Source organism: Gossypium raimondii, chromosome 6 (assembly GCF_025698545.1).
Source record: "Gossypium raimondii isolate GPD5lz chromosome 6, ASM2569854v1, whole genome shotgun sequence".
Taxonomy (NCBI): Eukaryota; Viridiplantae; Streptophyta; class Magnoliopsida; order Malvales; family Malvaceae; genus Gossypium; species Gossypium raimondii.
Genome location: NC_068570.1, coordinates 52,066,608 through 52,073,862, shown reverse-complemented (window position 1 = coordinate 52,073,862; position 7,255 = coordinate 52,066,608).

The following is a 7,255-nucleotide window of genomic DNA, read 5'->3' as shown; positions in this document are numbered from 1 at the left end:
AATTTCTTTCCTCTTTAGATTCACATGTGAGTTTTGTAGATCTTGAGCCGCCTTTAAGTGGCTACGGATCATTGCGACTTTTTCCTCTGTTTCTTGCACTAAGTCTGGGCCCATTATTATTTTTCTCAATTCCACCTATTAGGTAGGTGTCCTACACCTTCTTTTATACAAAACTTCGAAGGGAGACATCTTTAGGCTGGTATGATAACTGTTATTGTAAGCGAATTCCACCAAAGGGATATATTTCTCCTAGTTGATTCCAAAGTATATCACACAGCTTCTTAGCATATCCTCTAATATTTGGATGATCCTTTCAAATTGGTTGTTAGTCTGAAGGTGGAACATAATGCTAAATTTAAACTTTGATTCTAAGAAATTTTGTAATTGATTCTAAAATCTCGAAGCAAACCTTGGATCTCTGTCGGACACTATAGAAGAGGGTATTCCATACAAGTGTACTATCTTGGCAATATATATTTCAGCCAACTTCTCCAGGGAATAGGTAGTGTTCACTAGTAGAAAGTGTGCTGACTTCGTGAGCCAATCCATTATTACCCAAATAGAATTCTTCTTGGAGAGAGTAAGAGGTAACCTTGAAACAAAGTCTATCGTAATCTTATCCCATTTCTACTCTGGGATTTTCAAGGGGTACAACTTACTTAATGGGACTTGATGTTCAGTCTTCACTCTTTAACAAGTCATACACGTTGAAACATACTCTGATATTTCCTTTTTCATATTAAGCCACCAGTATGAGTCTTTCAAATCTCGGTACATCTTGATACTACCTCAGTGAAGTGAAAATGGTCCTTGGTGAGCTTCTTTCAATAATTCATTCCTTAGTTTATTCCCTACTAGCACAAACGTTCTATTTTTGTATCTAAGCTCGCCTTAATTACCTATGTTGAAGTTTACTACCTTACCAGACATTATCTTTTGCTTGAATCAGTCGCACTAAGTATCTTTCACTTGTTCTTCCAAAATCTGAAAGACATGAGTTGGCTTTACAACCAACTCCTCCAACAAGGCTCTACTATCAGACATGGTCACTTTAGCTCAAAGGGATAATAAGGCTACCACAGTTTTCTGCTCAAAGCATTAGCCACTATATTGGCTATCTCCGGATGGTACTCAATGATCAGGTTGTAGTCCTTTAATAATCCCAACCACCTTCTTTGGCATAGATTCAAATTATTTTAGGTCATTAAGTACTTTAGACTTTTGTGGTCAGAGAAGACGTGACATTTTTTTCCATACAAATAGTGTTTTCAGAGATTTAGCACCAGTATTATCGCTGCTAATTCCAAATCATGCGTGGGATAGTTCTTCTAATAAGGTTTCAGTTGTCGATATGCATAAGTTATTACCCTACCTTTTTGCATAAGCACGTAACTTAATTCATTGAGTGACGCATCCGTATAGATTGTATATTCAACTTCAAGCTCAGGTTGTGCCAGCATCAAAGCTTCGATTAAGACCGCCTTCAATTTCTCAAATTTTGCTAGCAATCATCACTCCAAACAAATTTTTCTTTCATTTTTTAGTATCTTGGTGAGAGGCGATGCTATTATTGAAAAACCCTTCACGAACCTTTGATAATATCCAGCCAATCTTAAGAAGTTGTGGACTTCAATAACATTTTTGGGCATGTTCCATTCAAGCATTGCCTTTACCTTTACAGGGTCCATAGTAATTCCATCTGCCGATATCACATGTCCCAAGAAGTGTACTTTCTTTAGCCAAGATTCATATTTGCTGAACTTCGCGTACAATTAATGTTCTCGCAGGGTCTTCAATATAATTCTCAAATGCTTTTCATGATTAGTCTCACTCTTGGAATAAACCAACATGTCACCAAAAAAGACCACTATGAACTAATCTAAGGTTGAAATACCTTATTCATTAAGCCCATGAATACAACTGACACATTAGTAAAACCAAATGACATTACAAGAAACTCATAATAATTGTACATTGACTGGAAAGCTGTCTTAGGTACGTTGATATCTTTAATCTTTATTTAATATATCCTGACATTAAATCAATCTTAGAGAACACTAAAGCTCCACTTAGCTGATCAAACGAATCCCCAATTCGAGGCAAAGGGTACATGTTTTTAATCGTGACCTTATTCACCTGCTTGTAGTCGATGCACAGACGCATAGACCCGTTTTTCTTTTTTACGGATAAGATTGGCACACCCCAAAGTGACACACTAGGCCTAATAAAACCCTTGCTCCACAAATCCTATAACTATTTTTTCAACCCCTTGAGTTTTACTGGCGCCATTCTGTAGGGCGTGCATGAAATAGGGGCTGTCCTTGGTTCCAATTCAACTGAGAACTCTAGCTCCCTCTTAGGGGGCATACGAGGAAGCTCCTAAAAAAATACATCTAGAAACTCTCTCACGATAGGCACTCGACAGATCTTGCTTTTGGATTCGGGAATATCCATAATATATGCCAGATACACATTTGTGCCTTAAATAATCATTTTCCTAGTGGTTACCGCAAAAATGATTCTATTTTCCAACTTTGACTATTTAATAGACAACATTATCTCATTTCCCTTCAGCAATTGTCAGGCGTACACTTCTAGTTCGACAGTCGACCATCACATTATGCCTGGTCAGCCAATCTAATCCCAAAATAGCGTCGAACTCATGGAAACTCAGTAGTACCAAGTCTGCTAAAAATACGTGCTCAACAATAGCCAAAGGACAATCCCATATTAACCTATTGACTACCGTACTTTGACCCAAAATGTTTGTTAGTAATATATTTGTTTCAGAATATTCTATTTCAAACCTAAGATCCTCTATGACCTTAATGCAGATATAAGAATATGTTGAACCGGGATCACTTAAAGCATAAATATTATTACTAAGGAAAGAAAAATTACAAATTATAACCTCAGGTAGGTTTGCATCTTCCTTAGCCTTCATTACGTAAGCCCGAGCTGACACGCTAGAGCTTGTCCTACCAAAGTTCTTTCTTTGCGATCCCTAAACTGAACTATACTTAGCCGCCATTTTTTATCTATTCTCATGGAGAAATTGCTGAAGTCCTTTAACATCTTATTCAATGCAAAACTTGAACTAGGACGAGCAGCCCTTAACCAAATGGTCTTTGGACCGACATCTAAAGTAGACTCTTAGTTTCTTCCTACACTTACCACCGTGATTTCTCTCACAGTAATCACATTCACCTTTCACCATCCTAGAACCACCAGAATTAGCCACAGAAATAGCTAACTTGCTGAATCCTTCACATTTGTAACAGATGAAATGCGAATATTTTCTTGAAGTTGAGAAGGTGTGGTCCTTTGGTTTCTTAAAATTAGAGGGATCAGGAGGGCTCGATATGTTTCTTTTTATTTTTCTCTCTCTCAAAGCTTTTACTTCGTCCTTTGATAATTGACTCTATCTTGTAGGCCTTGGCTGTCATTTCTACCAAAATCCTATATCCAGAGGCTGCTAAAAAGGTACAGATCTAATCCCCAAGGCCCCATTCAAACATGTTGCACATTTCATTTTCCGTTTGGAACATACCCTTGGCGTAGCAACTACCCCAAAGAAATTCACACTCATATTCCATCACAGGTAATCTACCTTGCCTCAAATACAAAAGGCCCTTTTTCATTTGCTCGACAAAAATTTGGTTGATGTATCACTCTCTGAACTTTTCTAAAAAGAAGTCCCACTTAATCAATGGTTCTAGGGTAACGCTAACCAAGGTCTCCCACCATTGGTATGCTTTCCCTTCCAAAAAAGATATGACGCATCGAAGACTATCTTCATGATTAATTTTAGTTCATTGATCACTCTACACATCCGAGACAACCACTACTCAGCTACCGTAGGGTCATCTCCCTTATTGCTAAGAAATTCCTTAGCGTATTTTTTTCGAATTTCTCGGAAAGGATCAGTCTTAGAGGGAGCCACAACAGGTGCAAGGGGAATAGGTTGCACTAGGCATGTAACACCCCTAACCCATATTCGTCGCCGAAATAAGGTTATAGAGCATTACCAAATAAACTAACCTAAATCATTCATTTCTAAATATTTTAGTAAACATAGCATAATCCATTAATATACATGTATATCGTCCCTTATTCGAGCCCTCGAGGCCTTAGAATCACTTTAGAAATGATTCGGGACTAAATCGAGAACATTTGAAACATTGAGGAAAAATTTAGAAAAATTCAAACTGTAAGGGTCACACGGCCGTGTGGCTAGGCCGTGTGACTCATACGGCTGAGATGCACGCCTGTGTCTCAGGCCATGTAACATTCGAAATAGGGACACACAGTCGTGTCCTAGCCCGTGTCTGTGCCCGTGTAACTCTCTGACTTGGGTCACACAAACTAGCCACACGCTCATGTGCCAGGCCATGTAACTCTTGAAATGGCCTCACACGCCCGTGTTCCAAGCCGTTTGTTAGTTGACTTGCTCCCTAAGCACTCAACAGATGACACACGGTTGTGTGTCTCACACGACCAAGTCACATACCCATTTGTCTGGTCGTGTGAACCAAAAATGTACTTTAAACAACAAGTTTACCAATTCCTACTTGCTTAGGCATTAAACAACTCAAAAACCAATCATTTAACCTATTCAAAATATGATCAAACATACTCAAAACATTCTAAAACAATCACCTTAGGTGCCTAACTAATATACTATCATTGATACCACAATTTATATCATCAAAACATATCATCTATGCATAATTCATATCAAGATTTTAAGCATACCAAATCATTCAAAGTAGCCTAACTTATAACTACCTAAAACATCAAGCTTAAGTTCACATACACCTAAGAAGAATTGGTTCCAAAATAACATGCCAAATTATGGCTTCAAACACCAACATATATTTATATATTCAAACCAACATTATATTTATAACTCAATTTACAATCCATTCACAAAATAACTATCAACTAAGACATCTTAGGTACATGCCATCACAAAAGGTAACATCACCACACTTGAGATCGGGATTGTTGTTGGATGCTGAGTCGGCGATCAAAAGAGAAGTACTTAATCTGCGCACGGAAAACAAAACCGTACGATAAGTAAAACTCAGTAATATTTCTATAATCTGAACAATTAAAGACATAATGATACCTAAATGCTCAAATTGAATTATACAATCACACTATTGTCTAAGCTTACAATTACAGTATATCATCATCTCAAATTCATGCATAACATCATATTATTTTATACTATGCTCAATCTTTACATGTTTTCATATTGTTTATAACAAATATCTCAATTCACATCACTTGCTATATAAATAACTTTTCACATATCAATCCACATTTCTTTATACAATGTAATTATCCATTCCATATTCAAGTCATGAGTACATAACTCATATATTCCATTTGATCACAACATATTTCATTTTTCATTTTTCAATCCACTATCTCATTTCCATTTCACATACCATGTCATTTCAATATCAATTATAAAACTTTATTATTTAATTACCCCTATTAACACGACTCGGACTGGGACGGATACACGGATCCAACCAACACACTAGTTTGACACCCACTGCCTCATCGACTCGAAGTTGAAGAAATCCCTAAACTCTTCCTATCCTATGGCATGCAACATATATCCGACTTAGCTTGAAATAGTTAGTAGGGTTCCATTTCACTTTCAAATATATATCCAATCTCAAATCTTCATATAAGCACATTATCACATATACACATACATTCAATTCAATCTTTACAAATTCTATAAATTCATAACATACCAATTCAATCCATTTCAATTAACTATAAATTCAATTCAATTATAAAGTACAATAGTTCTCACCTCCAATGCTTACTATAAGCAATAAATCAAAATACAATAATTTACGACTTAGTTCAGATTATAGAAACACAAATTGTGGATTCCGAGCTATTTGACGTCGATTTTATCCTTTCCCTTTTTAGATGAGGATTTTGGTACGACGTTAACTACGGAATTAAAAAAAATTAAAACACATCAATACAACACAATTCAATTCCACATTGAATATTTCAAATTTTACACAATATTTGCTCAATTTCAATTTAGTCATTTAACCGAGACTAATTTTTAACTTCCATATTTAATCCTATATTTTTATACCAATTTCACTTTGAGTTAAATTTAACTCCTATATTTAATTATACCTTTAAATTTTAAATTTTTCACAATTTATTCCTATAACTCAAAATTTACAATTTATTCTACAATTTGATCCTTTTCCGTTTCTAACTTAAAATCAATTAATTTAATCCTAAAACTAAAATATTCAACAATAACAATACCTAAAATTTTAATCAATACTAAAATTTCAACATGGGTCGAATAGCTCTATACACGGATTCCAAAAATATAAATATTACAAGAAAAAGAATAAATTGACTAACTAATTGAAATTGAAACTTATAAATCCACGAGGTGTTGTCGGTCACCCTTCTTCTTTCTTTCTATTTTATTTCTTTTCTTTCTTCTTTTCTTTCAATTTGCATTCCACCACTTTCTTTTTATTATTTCTTTTATTTTGTTTTTATCATATGTTATATATTATATATTATATAATACATATATACATACTTTTAACTTATTAACTAATATAATATTTATAATAAGTTTACATATATGTTATATATATCTAACTCATTAATGTCTTCCACTAATTAAAGTATATGTATATTTGCTATTTTAGTCCCTCAATTAATTCCAAACTATAAATCAACTTTTAACTTATACGTGATTTAGTCCTTATACATTAATAACTCTTAATCCATGCAAATTCACTTAATCAAAATCTAATTGACTACACAACTAACTTTGTAAATATTTTTAAAATATTTTAAAAATATTTACAAGTTTGATTGACGGGAATGGAGTCTCGGGAATGTACTTTTCGACACCATTGACTATCGAGTCATTACAAGGCTTACCTCTTCAGGGCATGGTTACTGAGGATGTTGCGGTTGTTGTGGCGATTGCTCTTGTTTATTTCCTATGATTTGTTCGAACAACTGAGTCATCATGGTGAAAAACATTTCTAGAATGCATTCCGTACATTCTCAACGTTGTTGTTGTTGGCTGTAGTAACCTGTTCCTAGGTGGGAACATGGCTTTCCATATCTTTCCCTGTTGCTTCTCTTGAACTTTCAGACACCTTTCTCATCTTACTACAAAAGAAAAGTTATCTTAGTGCAAAACATTAAGGACTAAGCCACAAGTGCATTATGC